The sequence below is a fragment of the Marmota monax genome, unplaced genomic scaffold (assembly GCF_021218885.2).
Source record: "Marmota monax isolate L192 unplaced genomic scaffold, Marmota_monax_Labrador192_F-V1.1 WCK01_AAM20220418_F8-fsc00531, whole genome shotgun sequence".
NCBI classification, from domain to species: domain Eukaryota; kingdom Metazoa; phylum Chordata; class Mammalia; order Rodentia; family Sciuridae; genus Marmota; species Marmota monax.
Window position 1 is genome coordinate 253,326 of NW_026693530.1, and position 24,803 is coordinate 278,128.

A 24,803-nucleotide genomic window follows, 5' to 3' on the forward strand; every position below is an offset into this window, starting at 1 on the left:
TTTGGGCCATGGTGCATGAAAATGGACAGGGCTGGGGAGGGGAGGGAGGGGAGAATGGAGAGTGGGTGGCGCAAAGGGAGGAAGGTTCAAGAACCAGGTCCACTGCCGGGTATCAGCGTTCAGGGGCAGGGCGGGGGCTCAGGGAGGCCAAAGGGCCCAGGGAGGGGCAGGGCTACATTTTCCCCAAGGGAGCCAGCAGGGCCAAGAGGTCAGGCCCACTCCCCTGGCTTGGTGAGAATCCTGGGAAGGGGAACGGGAAAAGGGTCCTGGCAGGGACAGGGATGATAGGACGTCCTATGGAGGGCACAGCCTGAAGGGCTGGAAAATGGGTGCTGTTGGGGTGGGGGCCAGGACCTCAGCAAGGAGCCCAGGTTAGGAACCTAGAGGAGGGCCCAGGCCAGGGGAGAGCAGGGGCGGGCGGGGCCTGGAAGGTGGGCTGCACTAGGGTACTGCAGTACAGGGAAGCCAAAGGGGAGCAGGGAAGAGGCCTCAGGAGGGGCCCACTGTCTAAGCCCAGGGACTCACATGGAGCAAGAAGGGCCACCAGAGGCTCAAGTGAGGAGCCAGGCCAGGGAATGGAGAGCCAAGGGCCAGGGCTGGGGCAGGGTTCTCAGGTAAGTGGACAAGGGCCGAGAGGGAAGGCAGGGGATCCGAGTCCAGGGCCACTGCCAGGTTTCAGCATTCTGGGTATAGGACCAAGGGCCCAGGGAGAGCAAGGGGCCCAGGAGAGGGGCAGGGCTCTATTTTCCATAAGGCGATCTGGCCCAGATGAGAATCCAGAACCAGGGACCAGGCAAATGGGGCCTGGAAAGGAAAGTGGGCCAGGAGGAGGGTGACAGGAAGGCACAACTGGGGGTCATGGTGGGTGTGGAAAGGGGCGAGAGCCAGGACTCAAGTCAGGAGCCCAGGCAGGGGACCTGCCGTAGACCTAGGATGAGGGACCCAAGGAGGAGTAGACCACTGCCAGGTGTCAGGGCTCTGGGTGCAGGACCAAGTGCCCAGGGAGCAAGGGACCCAGGCGAAAGTCAGGGCTCTGTTTCCCATAAGGCGGCCTGGCCCAGATGAGAATCAAGGGCCAGGGACGGGGTCAAGGGGGTGGCAAGGGACAAGGGCCGGGAAGATGGCGATGGGAGGGCATGGCATGGGGTCACAGTGGGTGCAGAGAGGGGCAAGAGCCAGGACACAAGTAAGGAGCCTAGGCAAGGGAAAAACCCAACCAAAAGAGGATTAGGAACCCAAGGAGCAGGAGGCCCGAGCAACAGGGGAAAAGCGCTAGGGGAAGCAGAGGAAGAGGCAGCACTAGGATGAGGAGACAGAGGGTGGTGAAAAGGGCAAGGAGGGGAGCTCACTAGGGGGCCCAAGCAAGAGGCCTCCAGGTCAGACCTGACACCAGGAGACAACACATGAAGCCAAGCAACACCAGGAACGCGATCAGGGGCTCAGGTAAGCGGCCAGGCTCGGGGACTGGAGAGCAAAGGATCAGGGTTTGGGAAGGCTGGGTTGGGGGAGGGGCAGCATGCAAAGTGAGAGGGCAGAGGAGGGAAGGGAGGGGATCCTGCAGGCCAAGGCAGGCGCTAGGCCCAAGTCCACTGCCAGGGCGCGGGAAAGGGGGCCCAGGCCAGGAACAGGGCTGTGTTTCCCATAGGGAACCTTCAGGATGCAGAGGCCAGACAATTCCACTCCTCTGCCCCAGGTGAGGAGATCCTCAGAGAGGGACCGGGACCAAAGGAGGACCAAAGGAGGGCACTGTGAGGTGATACCTTGCATCCAGGATTGGGGGGTCAGTGGGGAGCCAGGACCCATTGGAGGAGCCCAGGTTTGGGATAAGCAGGGGGATGGGAGGGTGCGAGCAGTGCCGGGACACCACAGTACTGTTGCAGGGACAAATGAGGCAAGGCACCAACGACAGCAGGAAACAGTTTTATTTGGCTGCAGCCAGGCTCAGAAGACACAGTTTTTTTCAGTAATCAATCAATCCCCTGAACCTGAGTTTAGGCAGTTTCAGAATTTTATACCCACCTGTTAGGGTAGGGGCTCAGAAATTCACAGTCTGCAGAAGTTCACATAAAAGCAGTTTTAATTTCAATGTTTTGGGGCAAGTTAACTCTTCAAGGACAGCACCTGGGAAGGGGAGAGCTTCTTTTCCCCGTTTTTCCTCACCCTGCCAGTTGTTAACATGGAGCCCAGTTGGTAACTTATCTTAAAAATGTAGACATCTCTGTGAAGCCCAGCTCAAGGCCAGAGGCCTTGTTTGCACATTTCTACGAACTATATACTGGATGTTTGTGAAAAACTAATAAGGGGGTGTCCAGCACCTGGAGTTCTGGTATCTTCTCGGCCAGTGGCCAAGTAAAATAGGATGACACGAATATAGGAAGTTTATCTACATTGAACTCTTTTGCAGAGACTCTTTTGCTGACAGTCCTAAAATTAGCCATGGAGAAGATTTCTGGAGAAGCCCAGGTAAGACTTTTCTGTGGAGAAAGGGGGTGCCACTTCAATTCCCCCCTTTAATTATGATCCCCATAATTTAATACTTTAAGAGGATTTTTACTATTATCTTGGCTTAAAGCCTTATACAATGTCAAAACCTTAGTGGTTGTCATCCTTTCAACAGCAGCTTCTATAGTGGACCCAATAGTTTTAATGCACAGTGGAGCCAAATATGGGAGCAATAAACAGATTAACAGCAGAATACCTGGGCTGGGGATGTGGCTCAAGCAGTAGCGCGCTCGCCTGGCATGCATGCGGCCTGGGTTCTATCCTCAGCACCACATACAAACAAAGAGGTTGTGTCCCCCGAAAACTAAAAAAATAAATAAATATTAAAAAATTCTCTCTCTCTCTCTGACTCTCACAATCTTTCTTTAAAACAAACAAACAAACAAACAAACAAAAAAAAAACAGCAGAATACCCACTATACCAGTTAAGCTTTTAAATATACCAAAAGTTGACAACCATCTCCCAAAAGCATGTTTGGGACCCAAACTTCTAAGTACAAACTAGCACATGTGCTAGTTCTCTTGTGTTGTTGGCTATATTCTTAACTGTTTGTCTATTGTCATCCATTTGGATGCAACAATTTGAGCTGTTGAACTCTCCACATATTTCTCTTTCCTCAGCCAGTAGGTAATCTAATGCCAAATGGTTTTGATAGTTAGCCACTTGCCTCTGGTCTGTTGAGTGGCTAGGAGGTCAAAGGCTGTGGCAGTCTGATTAATAATAATTTCTAGTACAGCTTGTAAGTGAATAATTCTGTTTAACATGTAAATAGGAATTCTATAACTCTAACTGCCATTTGGTGCCAGGGTAGCAGGACCATAAGTGGCAATAATCCTCTGGGGTGTCCAGTTATCTTCACCCCAAGATTGGTGACCTCCTAAATCAAGTTTCTTCCCAATGGACCTCTTTTGTCTTTCCAAACAGTCATCCATCTGTAGCATTCCTTTGGCAGGACAGGTCTTAAATACATGTTTTACCACCTCTTAGTTATAGTGGATTGTCTTGACATATGGTCCACATGATCTCCATGGTTGGAATAGGAGTAGAACAGAACCTCTTAAGGTTATCAAAGGAAACCAAACTAAATAATAGACTTAACGTTTTGGTTAGCATAGGCTAAACAGCATAAATTAACAAAGCCAAACTAATAACAACAAACAAATCCTAGAAAATTTATATAAGCAAGATAAAAAAAAGTATAAATTATTTTTTTTTACCAAGTGTCCAGTCAGTAGGAGTTACTGTTATCAAACCAGTAGCAAAAACCATAGAATTATATATAGAGAGAGAAGCAAGAGGTGGCAATGCATTATAGCATAAGAACTATCTTAGAGGTTGAAAGAGTTCATTAGTCCTGGTGGGAAGTTTATCTTTCACCAGGCATTGATCAGCCAGTCCCTCCCGTGTGGGTGAAACAGGGCCATAGTCTCCTCAAGCTTTGGCTGTGCGTAGATAAGTCAGCTTCTGGAGTGATGGAGCAGGGTTATTGTCCTTCTGAACCTCAAGCTTCTTTTTTTTTCTAGACAGTCAGCTTCAAGGGCATAGCAGAATCTGGAGGGCATGCCCAGTCCACAGCTACAGGGTTGAGTCTCCTGTAGTCAATCCAGGGACCTATTTCTGGAAAATTGACTGCAGTTGGGGTGGATAAAATAATAGGGAAAGGGCCCTTCCAAAGAAGTTTAGGTATTTGAATATTCCATTCTTTGACCCAGATTCAAACTTCAGGCTTGAAGGAGTATGCACCTGTGGTCAAACTTAGTGGCAATCTTTCTCTAACCCATTGGTTGAGAACCTGTAAAGTTTTCCCTAAGGCCTGAAGATGTCATCTCAGGGTGAATTCTCCTATCTCTCGTAAGTCTCCTAATGGTCCCCTAATAAGAGGGGGGCCTCAAGTACATTATATTATAAGGAGAAAATCAATCCTCCTAGGGGAAGTGGATCTAATCCTCAACAGGGTAATAGGGAGAAGTTCATCACAATGTAAGTGAGTCTCTTGACACAGCTTACCCAATTGAGACTTAAAGTCCTGTTCATCCTTTGAACTTTACCAGAACTCTGCAGCCTATAGGCAGTATGTAACTTCCATCTGATGTTTAAACTCTTGATCAGTAATCATACCACCTCTGCCCAAAAGCTGGCCTATTGTATGAGCCAATAGTTATTGGGATACCAAATCTGGGAATCATTTCCCAGAGAAGCATCCTGCTTATCTCCCTAGCCTTTTCAGGGAGGGTGGAAAAGGCTGCCTCCCAGTCAGAGTAGGAACACACAAAAACCAAAAGTTACTTATAGCCCCATGAGCGTTCAATGAAGTCTTCAAAGGTGCTTCTCCTATAGTTTGGATTCCTGGTGGGAGCTCTGGCCCCTGACAAGGATTGTTGTGAGCACAAACTTCACATTGTTTTCAGATCACCCAGGTGATGTTTGTGAGCTGGGGATCATAGAAATGTTTACTCAGAACTGTCTCAAGTGCTGTATGTCCAATGTGTTCTCCTGTGGAACTGTTTGATAAAGGCTGGGGCTAGAATCTCTGGGATGGCTATACCGACCATCAGAAAATCTCCATCATCCTCCGGGAGAAAATTTTCTTTTTCAGTCATAAACCATTGACTTTCATGTTGAGAGTATATTGGCTCCCATTCTGTTAAGTAGTCAGCCAGGCAGAAGGGCAGCATTTAAACCAGGGACTGGATTTTCTTCTTATTTTTTGAAGACAGCTAACCTGGCTTCTCTGTCAGCTCTGTGGTTGCCCTGGGATACCACAGTGTTTCCCTTCCGATGACCTTGGCAATATATAACCTGGGAGCCCACAGTGCACCCAAAATTTAACAATTTCTTACCCATACATCATGCCTTTTTTTTCTCCTGAGTTAATTAGCCCCCTTTCCTTACATAAGGCCCTATGAACATGAAGGTAGCGAACACATATTTTGAGTCTATGTAAATATCCACAGACTCCTGCTGTCAACTGAGGTGCTTGAGTCAAAGCAATAAGTTTTGCTTTTTTGTGCTGAAGTGCTCTGAGGCAGAGGTTCAGCCTCAACAGTGGAGTCCAGAGCGACCACTGCATATCCAGCAAAACATACCCCATCTTTTATAAAACTGCTTCCATCTGTGAAGTACTCCACATCAGGGTCCCTGAGGGCTGGTCTGCCAGATGTAGTCTGCTGGAGAACATTTCATTCATGACTTCAATACAGTTGTGTTCTGGTTGTCCAGGTCCAATGGGCAGCAAGGTTGCTGGGTTTAGAGTCTAGATGACTCCCACATGGATACATGGTTTTTCACATAACATGCCCTGGTATTGACCATTAGTCAACCAATATTGTCCTTTCTACTCTAACAAAGTCAAAACTGAATGAGAAACCCTGAAAACAATTTTTTTTGTCCCATAGCCAGTTTGTCAGCTTCCAACACTAGAAGATCTGTGGCTGCAAGGGCATGTAAACAAGGTGGCCAGACTTCGGCTACAGAGTCCAGCTACTTGGACAGATGTCCATGTGAAGACTCCTACAGCCATTACAGACTGTTCATGGACATACAGAAAATAAAGCTTTGTGAGGTCAGGGAGCCCTAGTACAGGTACACTGGGAGTGCTTGTTGAATGTCCTCAAAGGCCTTTTGCTTAGTTGGCCCTCATATTAGAGGATCCCATTCTCCCCCATTTGTGGCTTCATAGAAGGGTTTGCCATAACTGAAAGTTGGGGATCCATATATGGCTCAATCTGGTAGCCCCCAAGAATTCTCTAGTCTGATGGCAGGTTGAAGAGAATGTAATTCAGCAGATCTCTTGTGTCTTTTGATGCCCAGTGGCTATTGTCAGTTCTGTTGCTGAGTCAGATGGTAACCAAAGTTTTTGACCTTTTTCTTGATAGATATATGCTTTTAAGTCAGAGTCCAGTGCTGTCCTAAGGATGGTGTACTCAAGCCCCTGGGAGGAACTGCCATTTAGGGAAGGGGAGCTTACATAGATCCTCATTATCCAGACCTAGGATGGGGCCCCAACAAAGAAGAAGGCTAAAAATAAAGAGATATCAAGAAGCCCTCGTAGGACGTCTAAAAAGAAAAAAAGAAAGAAACTGTGCCCAAGAGTTAGAAGGAATTGGAGCCAGCCCTAGGCCCCAGCCAAAGCCAGAATGCATCTGCAAACAGAGTCGAGAAAAGCCTCCAGCTTCTCCTGCATCTTTGATAGCCCCGAACATTTCTCTGGGCCCCACATTTCCTTAGGCCCCTCTGCCTTATAAAACTGGCAGTAATGATCAAAAGAGATGTGCCCCACTGACTCAGAGCTGAGTGTCTGGGCCACTGCCACTGCTGCTCCTCTCCCTGTCCAGAGGTGCCCAGGAGAGGAGGGGCACCATACAAGCATAGCTGCCACAATGCAAGTTTGTCAGTGAAGGGATGCAGAGGCTCAAGCAACAGGTGACCAATGCAGCCTTTGTGGAACAGGCTCAGAGTGACATTTGCCAAAAATTATAAACCTAGAGGGCTTTACTGAGAAGTGTGCCAGAGAGCTGATGAAAATGGCCACCACAGTTTTCATCAATCGAGACCCAGAGGCTCAAAGACAGACAGATCAAAAAGATAAAGAGGAGGATGGATCTCCTTACAGCTGCCCTCACCACAAACCCAGAGGTCACTCAAAGGGGGTCTCACTAGAACAAAGCCAATGATACAAATGTTTATAAGGAAAAAAAGTGTGGCAAGACAAAGGGGGAAGGCTCTAGTGACCCAGGATGGCAAGCACCCACTGCCATGCTCAAATGTGAAGCCTTGAACAGAGAAGGAATGAATATTTCCCCCCAGCCTTTGGCCCTAGCCCCTCCTTTCAGTTTCTTCCCACTTGCTCGGAAGTTGATGATTGAAGAATATGGCAGGGGTCCCATAGACACACACAACTGCATCTGATGCACAGGACCCAGCGCCTCAGAAGGGCTCAGCTGCTGCAAGCCCCAAAATCACCAGAAATATATTCAGGTTAATAGCCAATAATGGGCCATAGGGTGCACACTCCAAAAAGACATGCCAGCCTGATTCCAAGCCACACGCTGTGAGGGCCACAGAGCCCCATGCACCAGGCATAGTGAACAAAAACACAAGCAGGGCAGCCACTATATACAATAGAACAGGCTCCCCACCTGACAAGAGGAGAAGCCACGTAGACAAAGAACAATACCTAGGTGGGCACAATATGGCTGCCACAGCAGGACCTGCACAGAACCTGCCCTCCAATCTTGGCAGACAGCCCATGGCGAGATTGACATAGATGCCTTATATACAAATGATGTCCCAGGTCATCAATCTCTGCTAAGATTTACATTAGATTTGAGAGTTGAAGAATCCCAGCAGCCAAGATCCTGCACCAGGAGATAACAAAAAAATTCCTGCATCTTAAAACACCAGAGGATCTATGTAAGCTCCCCTTTTCCTAAATGGCAGTTCCTCCCAGGGGCTTGGGTACACCATCCTTAGGACAGCACTGGACTCTGACTTAAAAGCACATATCTATCAAGAAAAAGGTCAAAAACTTTGGTTATCATCTGACTCAGCAACAGAACTGACAATAGCCACTGGGCATCAAAAGACACAAGAGATCTGCTCAATTCCATTCTCTTCAACCTGCCATCAGACTAGAGAATTCTTGGGGGCTACCAGATTGAGCCATATATGGATCCCCAACTTTCAGTTATGGCAAACCCCTCTATGAAGCCACAAAGGAGGGAGAATGGGATCCTCTAATATGAGGGCCAACTAAGCAAAAGGCCTTTGAGGACATTCAACAAGCACTCCCAGTGCCTCTGAACTAGGCTCCCTGACCTCACAAAGCTTTACTTTCTGTAAGTCCACCAACAGTCTGGAATGGCTATAGGAATCTTCACATGGACATCTGTCAAATAGCTGGGCTCTGTAGCCCAAGGCTGGCCACCTTGTTTACATGCCCTTGCAGCCACAGATCTTCTAGTGTTGGAAGCTGATAAACTGGCTATGGGCAAAAAATGGTTTTCAGGGTTTATAATTCATTTGACATTGTTAGAGTACAAAAGACAATATTGGTTGACTAATGGTCAATACCAGGGCATATTATGTGAAAACCCATGTGTCCATGTTGAAGTCATCCAGGCTCTAATACCAGCAACCTTGCTGCCCTTTGGACCTGGACAACCTGATCACAACTGTATTGAAGTCATGGATGAAATGTTCTCCAGCAGACCACACTGGCAGACATGCCCTCAGGGACCCTGATGTGGAGTACTTCACAGATGGAAGCAGTTTTACAAAAGGTGGGGTATGTTTTGCTGGATATGCAGTGGTCACTCTGGACTCCACTGTCAAGGCCGAACCTCTGCCTCAGGGCACTTCAGCACAAAAAGCAAAACTTATTGCTTTGACTCAAGCACCTCAGTTGACAGCAGGAGTCTTTGTGGATATTTACATAGACTCAAAATATGCTTTCGCTACCTTCATGTTCATAGGGCCTTATGTAAGGAAAAAGAGCTAATTAACTTAGGAGAGAAAAAAAAAGGCATGATGTATGGGCAAGAAATTCTTAAACTTTCGGATGCACTGGGGGCTCCCAGAAAGGTTGTGATTTTATATTGCCAAGGTCAATGAAATGGAAACACTGTGGTATCCCAGGGCAACCACAGAGCTGACAGAGAAGCCAGGTTAGCTGTCTTCAAAAAATAAGAAGAAAATCCAGTCCCTGGTTTAAATGCTGCCCTTCTGCCTGGCTGACTATTTAACAGAATGGTATCAAGAAATAATTACAGGATGACATTTCATTTTATGGATTTGTTTCAGAAACAAATTATAAAATTTCAACACTTTCTTTTTTGGTATTGTAAAACACCAGATGTCAGATTAATAGTTATGTAAAGATTTTATTCATTTACCAAAAAAAAAAATTAGACCCGAGTCACAAATAATATACAATACATTTATTTTGTACAACTCAGTCCTCTTAATAACAAAGAAATTGATAATTTCTTTGATAATTCCAGAATTCAAATTCCACTGAAAGTAGCTGAATTAGATAATTCCGTGATATATTTGTTAAAAACATTTTTATTTCACATAGGCTTAATTATGGCAGTGCATAGTGGCAGATCAATTGAGCACTCATATCTAGCCTCAAGATCTAGATAATGTCAGAAACACATGGTAATCAGAGATCCAATATTTCTTATTCAATATATTATATGACTATAGAATTTAATTCAAATATGAGTGAATGATCTCTTCCTTTTTATTAATTTTTTTTGTGTAACTTTCCAAATATTCTCAATTTTTTTCACTCTTGGTTATTTATTTTATTTGGTTGAGCCTGACACAGTTTTATGAGTCTCTTGATAATTGGGTATTATAGGTAAAAATAATACAGGTGGTCTGGGACACATTTTGGAGTTACCTGTGCTCTAAATGGACAGGTGAATGGTCAGGAGGGGTCCTTCTCAGCATGAACTGTCACATCCCTTCTTTCCTCTTCCTAAAAGGATTTTTTTTTTTCTGACAGAGGGATATGGTGACCCAGTGGAGTAAGGGCTTGTTGATATGAACCATCAAAACTAGTAGAGTTTGAGTGGGGTTGTGGCTCAGTGGCAGAGCACTTCCCTCACACTTGTGAAGCACAGGATTCAATTCTCAGCACCACATAGAAATAAATAAATAAAGATATTGTGTCCATGTATAACGAAAAATATATTTTTAAAAAACTATCAGTTTGATTTCAATAACTAAAAGTATAGCTTTTAGAATGTGCTTTTAGTTTATCTATGTAAAAAGCTATATAGATTAACTGAACATCATTTTCAAACAGAGAAAAAAGGAAAAAAGGGCTAGTTTGAAACCATCCTAATGACTCCATGTGACAAATTTACCTTCATTTTTGTCTTACTGTGATTGATTTAGACTTCATCAGTGTTTCTTTTCAATGAAATTTGAAGTTCCAAGACTTCTACAGACAATAAATTTTATTCAAATAATAAATATCCTTGGATGTGCTTGGTCATGTAAAAAATTCTAAAATAACCTTATATACATGTTCTTTGTCAAATGAATAAGATAGGGCTGAAGATGCAACTCACTGGTAGAGTGCTTCCTATCATGTGCCAGGCCATAGTTCAATCCTGAGTATGGCAAAAAATAAAATAAGGCAGAGTTGATGGATAAGTACAGCTTTTTAAAAGTCAGATTCTATGGGCCTGGGGATATAGTTTAGTTGGTAGAGTGCTTGCTTCACATGCACAAGGCCCTGGGTTCAATCCCCAGCACCACCAAAAAAAAAAAAAAAAAAAAAAAAAGCAAAACTTGCTATGAATGTGAACATCATAAATTAAAACAAAAAGCAGGGCTGGGCTGGGGTTGTGTCTCAGTGGTAGAGCACTAGCTTAAAATGTGTGAGGCACTGGGTTTGATTCTTAGCACCACACATAAGATAAAATAAAGTTTTATCAGAAACTAAAAAACAAGTTTTTTTAAAGTAATTTGCTTAAAAAATTATATTCTACATAATTTTTAAAGGATACAGTAAAGATCCTTGTTAAGCATCTACCAGGTCACTCTTCCAGGCCATTGCAGACCTGGCCCTGTAGGAATCAGTAAGTTAATAATTCAATCAAGTTGCCATTATTCAGTCAATAAATACTCAGCAAATGTGTATGTGCGCAGAGCTTTGATATGTTGTAAGGGAGACAAATGTGAGTAATAACTTTTAAAAAATTTATAGTATAGATAGACAGCATGACTTTATTTATTTTTTTTAATGTGGTGCTGAGGATCAAACCCAGTGTCTCACACAGGCTAGGCAAGTTCTCTGCCACTGAGCTACAGCCCCAACCTGAGTGATAAATTTTTGACTGTCAAGGAACTTAATCTTTATAAGAGCTGAGGCCCAACATAAACAACCAAAACTACCCTAAAGGCAAAATGACACAGGAAAAGCACAAAAGGGATGCTGTGGGAAGACAAAGGAAGAAGTCAATGACAGTTGACAAGACACAATCACAAAATAAGAGGAAGAGAATGAGAAGACAACCTATTCACTCTTGGCACCGGGATTTCAGCACCACACTCAAACCAAGGTGAGGGGCTCAGAGCACCTCAGCTAAGAGCTAAGTTCTGTCTTCAACTTAAATCATCTGCCACCTTCATCCTCAGGCTCTTGGAGAGTTTTAGGGGTAAATTAATTGAGACAAGCCATACACTTGCTAATGTCAGGTATTGTGAGTTTATAAGGAAATATTTTTATGTATTGTCATTTAATTGATGCATCATTTCAGTCAATATGCCTAATAGTATGTCCAGACTACCTTAAGCAGCTGGCGGAGAACAAGCAGAGAGTTGTGATGTATGGAAGACTAGCATAGGAGCAATACAGCCTGGCCACCAATTTGGGGGAAACAGAAAAATAAACTTTTTTCTTCTAGGGACTCCATCTGAGTTAAGCTATTAGGTGCCCAGGGGACCAAGAGAAAGAAGCAGCAACAATGACAGACAGTAGCTATTACTGTTGATAAACCATGAATCTCAGCCAGAATACATGCAGACATGCAGCAGGGTCCAGTGTTACTAGCACACTCTTTGTTATCTCCCCTGTTTACTCAAGTGTTTAAAATGAAATAAATCTTTTTCTGCTCAATTTCAGACACTGCTGCAAAATTTCCTCTGTCCTTGGAGTGCAATTGCACGGTCAAAAGGAAGATGCAGCGGGCGTGTTGGCGCAAGCCTGTAATCCCAGTGGCTCAGGAGGCTGGAGGCAGGAGGATTGCAAGTTCAAAGCCAGCCTCAGCAAAGTGAGGCGCTAAGCAATTCAGTGAGACCCTGTTTCTAAATAAAATACAAAATAGAGTTTGGGATAGGCTGAGTGCCCCCGAGTTCAATCCCTGCCACCCCCTCAAAAAGGAAAATGCAAATGGAATTGATAATTACCAAAATCATTAAAGCCCAATGTGTCAAGATGACTGATGTTCTTTTACATAGAAGTGGCAGCCGGGATTAGCAAATCAGTATATCAAAAAATCAACTGTGTTAAAAGAACAGAGTATCTCCTTTTGTCTCACTCCCTGCTTGCATTATTGTCCATTCTATTTTCCTTAAGAGGCTCAAGAACTCTCTTATCATTTTTCCAATGGTGTGCGCATTCTGTGGCAGAACATCAAGACTGAGATCATTTTCTTTCTTTTTTTTAAAATTTATTTGTAGTTGTTGATAGACCTTTATTTTATTTATTTATATGCAATGCAGTGCCTCACACATGTCGGGCAAGTTCACTACCATTGAGCCCCAGCCCCAGGCCCTGAGATCATTTTATTATATGTGGAATACTAAGTAGAATGTCAACTGTATCAATTTATTAAAGTCTAAGTTTTCTGTTCCAAAGTACAAAATTAAATTCAACAAAACATATACAAAGCAGCAGCTAAGCATTGTGAATTCAGAACCCCTCAGAGTTTTTCCCACTTCTCAAGCACTAACAATTCATTCTCCTTAGCAAGCAGGCTGATCTCTTCCCCAAGCTAGTAAGAAAGTGGTATATTTCTATTCATCTGTAGGTAACTCATTTGCAGCAATGATAGCCCATCCATTTCTATTGCAGTTTAACTTGCCACTAAAATGGACACAGACATACCATTCTTTACAAAGTGCATCTTCCTTGGAAGGCTGCTAGACAATTGATCTGTTTCCTCCCTGAGTTGCATTATAATTTCATCAGTGAGTTCAATGATAATTTTTTTTTAAATTTTTATTGTTGGTTGTTCAAAACATTACATATTTCTTCATATATCATATTTCACACTTTGATTCAAGTGGGTTATGAACTCCCATTTTTACCCCGTATACAGATTGCAGAATCACATCAGTTTCACATCCATTGATTTACATATTGCTATACTAGTGTCTGTTGTATTCTGCTGCCTTTCCTATCCTCTACTATCCCCCCTCCCTTCCCCTCCCCTCCCTCAATGATAATTTTTGAAATGACAACAGTTGGGGATTTTATTTATTTGTTTGTTTATTTATTAATTTATGTATGTTTTGCAATGCTGGGGATTGAATCTAGGGCCTTGCACATGCTAGGCAAGCAATGTACCACTGAGCCATACCCACAGGCTTATTTTTAAAATTTTTGACTTTTAAAATGCTCTTACATTCCTCAGAAAACTTGGAATGGAACCAGCATTTGGCCCTGTTATCCCACTCCACAGTATATACCCATAGGACTTAAAATCAGCATTATTCAATGACACAGCCACATCAATGTTTCTAGCAGCTCAATATACAACAGCTAAGCTATGGAACCAACCTATCCTTCAACAGATGAATGGATAAAGGAAATGTGGTATACATACACAATGGAATATTCTCAGAAGAATGAAATTATGGTAAATAGATGGCTCTGTAGACTATCATGCTAAGTAAAATAAGCCAATCCCCCCAAACCAAAAGTCAAATGTTCTCTCTGATATGCAGATCTAACACACAATGGGGGCAGCTATGGAAGTTCAGTAGATTAAACAAAGGAGAATGAAAGGAAGAGGGGATAAAAATAGAAAAGACAGTAGAATGAATTGGATATGACTTTCCTATGTGCATATATGAATACATGACCAGTGAAACTACATATCATGTACAACCACAAGAATGGCATCCTAATTAGCGTAAGTTGAACTCCATGTAAGTATAATATGTCAAAATACACTCTACCATCATGTATATCTAAAAGAACAAATTTTAAAAAGAGAGGAGAAAAATAAAAAAGTAAAATGCTGTTGCATGGAGTTGCATATTTATTTAGAGGTAATCATATATGTGTATGTAATTTTTTGGTTACTAAGAAGTACAGAAAAAGAGCTGGGCACCATGGCATATGCCTGTAATCTTAGCAAGTTGGGAGGCTGAGGCAGGAGGATTGTAAGTTTGAGGCCAGCTTGGCAACTTGATGAGATCCTGTTTCAAAACAAAACATTTTAAAAATGGGCTAAGAATGAAGCACCCCTGGGTTCAATCCCCAATACTGGGTTGGGGGCAGGGAAATAAAAGAAATACTCTTTTTTTACTTTTTTTTTTTCTGGTACAAGGGATTAGAGCCCAGGGCCTTGTGCATGCAAGGCAAGCACTCTACCAACTAAGCTATATTCTCAGCTCAGATATATGTTGTTTTTTTTTTAATGTGGTGCTGAGAATCGAACCTGGGTCCCGCACATGCCAGGCGAGTGCTCTACCACTGAGCTACAATCCCAGCCCATAAAAGAAATACTAATATATATACAGTTTCTTTCCTTCAACAGCCTAAAATCTAATTATAGAAAGTCAGAAATTCATATTTTAAGCAGTTGATAAACAAGGCAGAAGAAATGATTGAGTGCAGACAATTTACCACACTCACTTAATGGCTTAAAACAGCATGAAGGTATTCTCTTAAAGCTCAAGAGGTTAGGGCTGGGGTTGTGACTCAATGGTAGAGCGCTCACCTAGCATGTGCAAGGCCCTGGGTTTGATCCTCAGCACCACATAAAAATAAATAAATAAAATAAAAAGGTATTGTGTCCAACTACAACTAAAAAGTAAATATTAAAAAAAAAAAAAAAGATCAAGAGATAGACCCGTTTTCTGTCAGGCCTGGTGAATATGCTGTGGGCAACCCTGGTTCCCCCTGTCCCACCCAGAATGCCCAGACTAAGACCGAGTTGGTCTGAAAGCCACCAGGAAAAGCTCATCCAAGACCCTGTCTAGCTCCTAGGCACCATGTCAAACAGATCTGGGTGAGGACAAAGGCCTTCTCTCCCTGGCTGGCAAGAGGAAGTGCAGAGGGAACTTGCCCAAGGGTCTGTGAAGATCCTCTGGGACTGGCTGTACTTGTACTGCTACAAGCCCTGCCCTTCAATTCAGAAGTTGAGCCTTTCTGGAAGGACCAACCTCTCAGTGCTGCACACATGTAATTGGTTCATCAACCTCTGGTAGTGGCTTCCCCAGACATGCTTTGGCAGGATGGCTAAGACCCTAATCAGTTTACCATCTCCTATCGCAGTGCTAGGCCCTGGGAAGTGGCCCTGCCAGGTAGTACCAGTCCCTCGGTGCTGACTGTATCTGTACCAGGCTCCATCAATGCTCTCTTTGTGTGCTCCATGCTGCTCCACACAGGTGAGTGGGGAAAGCAAGCAGCCCTCTTCCCACAAGGAGAGCCCCTCCCCTACTGACCTCTGGTAGTACACTTGCCCTTCTGACCAGGGCTGAGACTGGGAACTCTGCAGGTGGACTCATTAACACACCACAATTGATAAACTAGGCAAAAGAAATGATTGAATGCAGACAATACCCTCACAGGTAGAAATTAGACTCAATTGAAAGAACTAGGCCTTCATCAGGAGCAGCAGGACCTGGCACCCTAGATCCTACACATTCCTATCACTTTAGTTTTTGAGAACTCCAAGAAAGCATCAGCCAACAAGGGTGCTCAAGGCTCAAGCCAGCTGTTCTGGGTTCCTGGTTTACTTCCCTTCCATACAAAAGGTCTTCTAGAGATCACTGCCAAGCATCAGGACCATCTTCTCTGTCCAGAGGTCTTTAGCAGGAAGGTGTCAGCTGGCATCACTGCATTGTGACAGGGACTTCTCTGATGACTCTGCTAAGTCTCCAGGCCTCCTCAGTGATGAGACAAAAGATCCATAGAAAGGAAAGGCCTCAGGCTGGGGTTGTGGCTCAGGGTAGAACACTTGCCTAGCATGTGTGAGGCACTGGGTTTGATTCTCGACACCACATATAAATAAACAAAATAAAGCTCCAAAAAATAAAATTTTTTAAAAAAATCAACCTTGTAAAAAAAAGAAAAAGAATGGCTAACTCTAATCAGACACCTACAGAGAATGGGATATAGGCAAACTTTGAGAGGACACTATTCAATCCCCTGTATTCATCAATAACCTTTCCAATCAATGAGGTGGTATCATGGAGGGAAGGGAGAATGATCTGCCCTCCCAGACCATCTCTCAGCACATCATGGGATGGCCAGCCACAAGTCCTTCAGGCAACAACAGGAAGTCCAGGTCAAGATGACTCAAAGAGGGCTCACAAGAACCCCTCCCCTTCCCTAAAACAGAGGCCTGCCTCAGGGGCATAACACAAGGGCTACAAAGGGACATGTCTGCCTCTATAATCCACAGCCCAATGTCCCTGACACACAGCAAGTGATGAGGAGTTTCCAACCTGTCAGAACAGCTCCACACAGAAACTTCTGTGGGTCCTGTGGGATGTGGGCTGCTGGTAAGTGCAGATGGCTGAGAAGGTGATTCTTTTTCTCAGGACAAGTACATCAAAGGTTTGGTTATAAATGGCCAGAAAGCATATTTGACAAGACAGGGGTATTGATCAGGAAACAACGCTCTGGTGGAAGCAGCACTCTTTTCAATGAGTAATTAAGATGGTGTCACTTGATACTCCAGGGATCAGACCTCTTTCAGCTCAGTGTCACTAGTCTGATGTCATGGCTTTGAGTTCTCCCTCTGGGGCTTTCTTTTGCTAATGTGTCTTTTGTTCACAAGTTACACTTTGCTCCTTCTGCTGTGTTGCTCCCAGCACAAGTGACAAGGAGGGAGAATGTGAGGCAGATTTTAGGGTTTAGCATGACTTTTGAGGTCAGCCCAAACTAATAATCTGGCGAGCAGCTTGCTACACTGAAAGGCAGTCTCCTGCCTCTGTGCAGGTGTGTACACCCTTGCAGTTCTTGTTCCCTTAGCAACAGCAGCACTGGGGAGCTTGCTAGAATCTCAGAATCTCAGACCCCAGCCCAGCATCAGAACCTGACCTTAGCAGCATCCCCAGATGATTCAGAATCACAGTAAAGTTCAGGAAGCACTGCCAGATAGAGACTTCCCTTTAAGAGCACAAGCAACAGCTTCCTGCAGAGGTTTCTCTTCTGAAGAACCACTCTTTTATGTATTATTATTATTATTTTTAATTAGCATTGCTGGCCTGTCAAGATTTCAACAAAAAGTGTGAGACACCATTTGTACAGTAAGGAGAAAGCCTGGGAATGGAGCCCACTCAGTCACCCCAAGGATTCTGGACTGTGAATCTAGCATCATGTTCCAGCTGTATAAAGCAGTGGAGGCTGTTCTAGATCTGTACCAAACAAATGACAAAGCAAGCTCCATTCCAGCCAGGCTATAGGAGGATCCATCACAGCAATAAATTTCTTGTCTAAACACTGATCTAAGGATGTTCATGAAATTGTGTTGTTATCTGAGAGAATCAAGTTTGAAAGATTTTCCTTCATTCCTAAAAGACATAGGAAAGGCCACAAGCCAGGCCTCTACAATCATAATGAAACGAGAAAGAAGCAAACTCCCTGGATACTTTCATTAAAAAGAAAAGAGCAAACACAAACCCATTGAATTATCTAGATATTTTTTTCCCAGGACATACATATATTTGATTTGTGGGTAGAGAGGATGAGATAGGATGGGTGGTAATGGAAGAAGAGGGGAAGGATTGTAATGCAAAGGAGTGAATTATAAATAGGAATAAAATAGATCACTCTTTCAAGCAATTAACCTTGGCCTAAAATGTGAATTCTTTTCTTTTTATCACCTTGAACAAGTGTCTTTAAACTCTTCTTCCACTCTCCTTCACCTGTCAAAGTAAGAAAATAATATCCCTAACATTGTTGTAGGGACAAACGAGACAAGGCACCGAAGATAGCAAGAAACAGTTTTATTTGGCTGCAGCCAGGTTCAGAGGGTACAGCCTTTGCTGTAATCAATCAATCCCCTGAACCCCGAGTTCAGGGAGTTTCAGAGTTTTATACCCAGCATGTAAGGGGAGGGGCTCAGAAGTTCATATTCTGCAGAAGTTCACATAAAAGCAGCTTTTTCTTTCACTGTTTTGGGCAAGTTAACTCTTCAAGGACAACACCTGAGAAGGGGAGAGCCTCATCTCCCCTTTCTTTCCTCCCCTCCCAGCTGTTACCATGGAGCCCATTTGTAACTAATCTTAAAAATGTAGACATCTCTGTGAAGCCCAGCTCAAGGACAGAGGCCTTGTTTGCACATTTCTACAAAGTACTATACTGGATATGTCTGTGAAAAACTAGTAAGGGGGTGTCCAGCACCTGGAGTGCTGGTATCTTCTCGGCCAGTGGCCAAGTAAACAGGGTGAATGAAAATAGGAAGTTTATCGACAATGGACTCTTTTGCTGACAGTCCTAAAATCAGCCATGGTGAAGAGGGCTTTTCTGTGGAGAAAGGGGGTGCCACTTCAATTCTCCCCTTTAATGATACTCTCCATAATTTAATCCTTTAAATTTAAGAGCATCATTACCATTATCTTGGCTTAAAGCCTTATATAATGCCAAAACCTTAGCTGTTGTCATCCTTTCAACAGCAGCTTCTATAGTGGACCCAATAGTTTTAATGCACAGTGGAGCCAAACATGGGAACAATGAACAGGTTAACAGCAGAATACCCACTATACCAGTTAAGCTTTTAAATCTACCAAGAGTTGAAAACCAACTCCCAAAAGCGTGTTTGGGGACCCAAACTTTAATGCCCTTCTAGGTATGAACTAACACATGTGCTAGTTCTCTTGTGTTGTTGGCTATATTATTAACTGCTTGTCTATTGTCATCCATTTGGATGTAACAATCTGAGCTGTTGAACTCTCCATGTATTTCTTTTTTCTCAGTCAGTAGGTCATCTAATGCCAAGCAGTTTTGATAGTTAGCCACACGCATCTGGTTTGTTGTGTGGCTAGGAAGTCAAAGGTTGTGGCAGGCTGATTAATAATAATTTTCTAGTAGAGCTTGTAAGTGAGTAATTCTATTTAACATGTAAATAGGAGTTCTATAACTCCAACTGCCATTTTGTGCCCAGGTAGCGGGACCATAAGTGGCAATAATCCTCTGGGGTGTCCAGTTACCTTCACCCGAAGATTGGTGACCTCCTAAATCAAGTTTCTTTCCAATGGACCTCTTTTTTTCTTTCCAAACAGTCATCCATCTATAGCATTCCTTTGGTGGGACAGGTACTAAATATATGTTTTACACCTCTTATATATAATGTATTGTCTTGACACATGGTTCACATGATCTCCATGGTTGGAATAGGAGTAGGGCAGAATCCTTATGGTTATCAAAGGAAACCAAACTAGATAATAGACTAACATTTTGGTTAGCATAGGTTAAATAGCCTAAATTAACAAAACCAAACTAATAACACCAAACAAATTCTAGAAAACTTATATAAGCAAGATTAAAAAAAAAAAAAACTATAAGTGAAATTTTGTTACCCAGAGTCCGGTCAGTAGGAGTTCCTGTTATCAAACCAGTAGCAAAAACCAAACAGAGGATTATGTATATATCTAGAAGCAAGGGGTGGAAATGCATTATAGTATAAGAACTATCTTAGAGGTTGATAGAGTTTATTAGTTCTGGTGGGAAGTTTATCTTTCACTGGGCATTGATCAGCAGTCCCTCCTGTGTGGCTGAAACAGAGCCATAGTTTCCTCAAGCTTCGGCAGTGCATAGACCAGTCAGCTTCCGGTGTGACTGGAGTAGGGCTGTTGTCCTTCTGATCCTCAAGCTTCTCCTGGTGCTCCTTTTTCTTCTGGATGGTCAGCTTCAAGGGCATAACAGCATCTGGAGAGCACTCCCAGTCCTCAGCTGCAGGTATGAGTCTGGTGTAGTGAATCCAGGGACCTATCTCTGCAAACTTTACTGCAGTTGTGGTGGATAAAACAATAGTGAAAGGGCCCTCCCAAAGAAGTTCAGGGGTTGAATATTTCATTTTTTGACCAGACTCAATCACCAGGCTTGAAGGAGTGTGCACCTGTGGTCAAACTTAGTGGCAATCTTTCTCTAACCCATTGGTTGAGAACCTGTAAAGTTTTCCCTAAGACCTGAAGCTGTCATCTCAGGGTTAATTTCCCTATCTCTCTTAAGTCTCCCTGTAGTCCCCTAGTAAAAAGGGGGGAGTCCCATATTGTTGTAGGGACAAACAAGGCAAGGCACCGAAGATAGCAGGAAACAGTTTTATTTGGCTTCAGCCAGGTTCAGAGGGTACAGCCTTTGCTGTAATCAATCAATCCCCCTGAACCCCGAGTTCAGGGAGTTTCAGAGTTTTATACCCAGCATGTAAGAGGAGGGGCTCTGAAGTTTACAGTCTGCAAAAGATCACATAAAAGCAGCTTTTTCTTTAACTCTTCTGGGCATGTTAACTCTTCAAGGACAACACCTGAGAAGGGGAGAGCTTCTTCTCCCCTTTCTTTCCTCCCCTCCCAGCTGTAACCATGGAGCCCATTTGTAACTTATCTTAAAAATGTAAACATCTCTGTGAAGCCCAGCTCAAGGCCAGAGGCCTTGTTTGCACATTTCTACAAAGTACTATACTGGATACGTCTGTGAAAAACTAGTAAGGGGGTGTCCAGCACCTGGAGTGCTGGTATCTTCTCGGCCAGTGGCCAAGTAAACAGGGTGAATGAAAATAGGAAGTTTATCGACAATGGACTCTTTTGCTGACAGTCCTAAAATCAGCCATGGTGAAGAGGGCTTTTCTGTGGAGAAAGGGGGTGCCACTTCAATTCTCCCCTTTAATGATACTCTCCATAATTTAATCCTTTAAATTTAAGAGCATCATTACCATTATCTTGGCTTAAAGCCTTATATAATGTCAAAACCTTAGTTGTTGTCATCCTTTCAACAGCAGCTTCTTTAGTAGACCTAATAGTTTTAATGTACAGTGGAGCCAAACATGGGAGCAATGGACAGGTTAACAGCAGAATACCCATTACACCAGTTAAGCTTTTAAATCTACCAAGAGTTGAAAACCATCTCCCAAAAGCATGTTTGGGACCCAAACTTTAATGTCCTTCTAGGTATGAATGAGCACATGTGCTAGTTCTCTTGTGTTGTTGGCTGTATCCTTAACTGTTTGTTTATTGTCATCCATTTGGATGCAATAATCTGAGCTGTTGAACTCTCCACATATTTTTTTTTTCCTTAGCCGGTAGGTAATCTCATGCCAAGCAGTTTTGATAGTTAGCCACTTGCATCTGGTCTGTTGTGTGGCTAGGAGGTCAAAGGCTGTGACAGTCTTATTAATAATAATTTCTAGTACAGCTTGTAAGTGAATAATTCTGTTTAACATGTAAATAGGTGTTCTATAATTTCAACTGCCATTTTGTGCTCAGGTAGTGAGACCAAAAGTGGCAATAATCCTCTGGGGTGGCAAGTTACCTTCACCCCAAGATTGGTTACCTCCTAAATCAAGTTTCTTTCCAATGGATCTCTTTTTCCTTTCTAAACAGTCATACATCTATAACATTCCTCTGGTGGGACAGGTCCTAAATATATGTTTTACCACCTCTTAGTTACAGTGGATTGTCTTGACACATGGTTCACATGATCTCCATGGTTGGAATAGGAGTAGGGCAGAATCCCTTAAGGTTATCAAAGGAAACCAAACTAAATAATAGACTAACAATTTGGTTAGCATAGGTTAAACAGCATGAATTAACAAAGCCAAGCTAATAACACCAAACAAATCCTAGAAAACTTATATAAGCAAGATAAAAAAATATAAGTGAAATTTTGTTACCCAGAGTCCAGTCAGTTAGGAGTTACTGTTAACAAACCAGTAGCTAAAACCAAACAGAGAACTGTGCATATATCCAGAAGCAAGGGGTGGCAATGCATTACTGTGTAAGAACTATCTCAGAAGTTGAAAGAGTTCATAATCCTGGTGGGAAGTTTATCTTTCTCCATGTATTGATCAGTTAGTCCCTCCTGTGTGGCTGAAACAGGGCCGTAGTCTCCTCAAGCTTTGGCCGTGCATAGACCAGCCAGCTTCCGGTGTGACTGGAACAGGACTGTTGTCCTTCTGATCCTCAAGCTTCTCTGGTGCTCCTTTTTCTTCTGGATGGTCTGCTTCAAGTGCGTAGCAGCATCTGGAGAGCACTCCCAGTCCTCAGCTGCAGGCATGAGTCTGGTGTAGTGAATCCAGGGACCTATATCTGCAAACTTTACTGCAGTTGGGGTGGATAAAATAACATTGAGAGGGCCCCTCCAAAGAAGTTTAGGGGCTGAATATTTCATTCTTTGACCCAGATTCAATCTCCAGGCTTGAAGGAGTGTGCACCTGGGTCAAATTCGCTGATAATCTTTCTCTAACCCATTGGTTGAGAACCTGTAAAGTTTCCCCTAAGACCTAAAGCTGTCATCTCAGGGTTAATTTCCCTATCTCTCTTAAGTCTCCTGGTAGTCCCCTAATAAAAGGGGGGCCTCCTATATATTATCTCAAAAGAAAAGAATCCAGTCCTCCTAGTGGGAGTGGATCTAATCCACAACAGTGTGATAGGGAGAAGTTCATCACAATGTAAATCTCCAGACACAGCTTACCCAATTGAGCCTTAAAGTCCTGTTCATCCTTTGAACTTTTCCAGAACTCTGCAGCCTATAAGCAGTACTTAACTTTCATCTGATATTTAAACTCTTGGTTAATAATTGTAACACTTCTGCCCCAAAGCTGGCCCATTGTCTAAGCCAATAATTATTGGGACACCTTAGCCTTTTTAGTGAGGGTGGGAAAGGCTTCCACCCAGTCAGAGTATGAACTCACAAAAAAACAAAAGTTATTTATAGCCCCGTGAGCATGGTAGTTCAGTGAAATTTACTTCCAAGTCTTCAAAAGGTGCTCCTCCTTTAGTTTGGATTCCTGGTGAAAGCTTTGGCCCCGACAAGAATAGTTGTGAGCATAAACCTCATATTGTTTGTAGATCATCCAGGTGATGTTTGTGAGCTAGAGGTTATAGAAATGTTGACTCAGAACTCTCTCAAGTGCTGTATGTCCAACATATTTTCCTGCGAAACTGTTTGATAAAGGCTGGGGCTAGAAACTCCCAGATGGCTATTCCAGCCATCAGAAAATCTCCACCAGCCACCCGGGAGAAAATTTTCTTGTTCAGTCTTAAATCACTTACTTTCATGTTGGGAGTGTGTTGGCTCCTATTCTGTTAGCTAGTCAGCCAGGCAGAAGGGCAGCATTTAAACCTGGAACTGGATTTTCTTCCCGTTTCTTGCAGACAGCTAACCTGGCCTTTCTGTCAGCTCTCCAGTTGCCCTGAGAAACCACAGTGTTTCCCTTTGGATGACCTTGGCAATATACAATCACAACTTTCCTGGGAGCCCACAGTACACCCAAAAGTTCAAGAATTCCTTGCCCATACATCATGCCTTTTTTTTTCCTCCTGAGTTAATGAGCCCCTTTTCCTTACATAAGGCCCTATGAACATGAAGGTAGCGAACGCAAATTTTGAATCTGTAAATATCCACATAAACTCCTGCTGTCAACTGAGGTGCTTGAATCAAAGCAATAAGTTTTACTTTTGTGCTGAAGTTCCTTGAGGTAGATGTTCTGCCTCAACAGTAGAGTCCAGAGTGACCACTGCATATCCAGCAAAACATACCTCATCTTTTATAAACTGCTTCCATCTGTGAAGTACTCTGCATCAGCGTCCTCAAGAGGCTGGTCTGTTAGGTCTGATCTGCTGGAGAACACTTCATCCATGACCTCAACACATTTGTGATCAGGTTTTCCAGGTCCAATGGGCAGCAAAGTTGCTGGGTTTAGAGTTTTGACGACCTCAACATAGATATGTGGGTTTTCACATAACATGCCCTGATATTTGACCAATTTTTCATTAGTCAACCAATAGTGTCCTTTATATTTTAACAATGACAAAATTGAATGAGGAACTCTGACAAACTGGCCATGGGACAAGAACTGGTTGTCAGCTTCTGATACAAGAAGAGCTGTGGCTACAAGGGCCCCAAAAAAGGTGGCCAGCCCTGGGCAATAGAGTCCAGCTGTTTGGACAAATAGGTCACTGGACGGTGCCATGTCCCCAGCATCTGAGTCAAAACTCCCACAGTTACTCCAGACAGATCATGGACATACAGAAAGAAAGGCTTTGTGAGGTCAGGGAGCCCTAATCCAGGTGCACTGGTGAGTGCTTGTTTAATGTCCTCAAAGACCTTTTGCTGTATTGGCCCCCATATTAGAGAATCCCATTTTCCCCCCTTTGTGGCTTCATAGACAGCTTTTGTCATAACTGAAAGTTGGGGATCCATATATGTCTGAACCCAGTAGCCCCCAAGAATTCTCTAGTCTGATGTCAGGTTGAAGGGACTGGAATTGAGCAGATTTCCTGTTTCTTTTGAGGCCCAGTTGCTATTGTCTGTTCTGTTGCTGAGTTAGATGGTAACCAAAGTATTTGACCTTTTTCTTGATAGATATGGGCTTTTAAGTCAGAG

General features: G+C 43.3%; 1 pseudogene; it reads left to right on the forward strand.

Moving 5' to 3' along the window:
- The first annotated feature begins 11,428 nt into the window (after positions 1-11,428).
- LOC124102282 (homeobox protein TGIF2-like) lies at positions 11,429-16,104 on the forward strand (annotated as a pseudogene).
- The last annotated feature ends 8,699 nt before the right edge of the window (positions 16,105-24,803 follow it).